Genomic DNA, 984 nt, shown 5'->3' on the forward strand with positions numbered 1-984 from the left:
TCACACACAGCGACAGCCCAAGTCTACTTGCAACCTCAGAGGAATTTCCCATCTACAGCTTACCTTGTACTGAGTCAGGGGGATCCCCGTTCTGCAGGGCTCATTATTCTGTCCTGTCACACTCTGCTTGTTTCACTTATACTCAAAGCCAATGATTGCAATCTGATTACCAAGGCATCAAAGAAGCCGTGACTTCTTATGTCACTGACTTACAGAACATGGAATTTTTTGATTGTGTTCTAATGTGGGTTCTCCGGGTCTTTATACAAGCTCAGGCCATACTTACAGGTTACAGTTAAACCACGTTTATTAATATAATGTATGTGACTATAAGGTCACGCTCTGTACACTCTAGAGTCCAACTTCACAACAGAATGCTAACTTTGATTATTGAAGTCACAGTAACATTTGGTTTGTTTAGATAGAGTCAAACTCCAATGTTTGTTTGTTTCCTTATTTACTGATGGATAAATCTTGAACTCCCCTTCTCACCTCCCTCTTCTTTTCTGCCCCTTTCATCTCTCTCAGAATCTTTAATCTGTGTCCCCTACCGCTAAAACTGGGAACAATGTTTTGCTGTCCACTTCTCTAAACCTGCCATAAACTTGCACACCTTTATCAAAGATCTTCTTAACCTTCTGCACTGAAGGAGAACAGCCTTCTCTAACTAAAGCTTCTTACTAAAGTCCTTCATCCCTAGGACTATTCTGGTTAGTCTCCTCTGGATCTTCTCAAGGACCCTCACGCCCTTCCCCGGGAAAACACACCGACACTTCATCGGAGGCTGCACTGATGATGTTGCCCAGCATGGTAATGAAATGTCTGCAGAGCAACAAACCAACAAACCAACCTCAACAGAGATAGTAGGAACTGCAGATGCTGGAGAATCTGAGATAACAAGGTGTAGAGCTGGATGAACACAGCAGGCCAAGCAGCATCATAGGAGCAGGGAGGCTGACGTTTCGGGCCTAGACCCTTCATCAG

Source organism: Rhincodon typus, chromosome 14, assembly GCF_021869965.1.
Source record: "Rhincodon typus isolate 14 chromosome 14, sRhiTyp1.1, whole genome shotgun sequence".
Lineage (NCBI taxonomy): Eukaryota > Metazoa > Chordata > Chondrichthyes > Orectolobiformes > Rhincodontidae > Rhincodon > Rhincodon typus.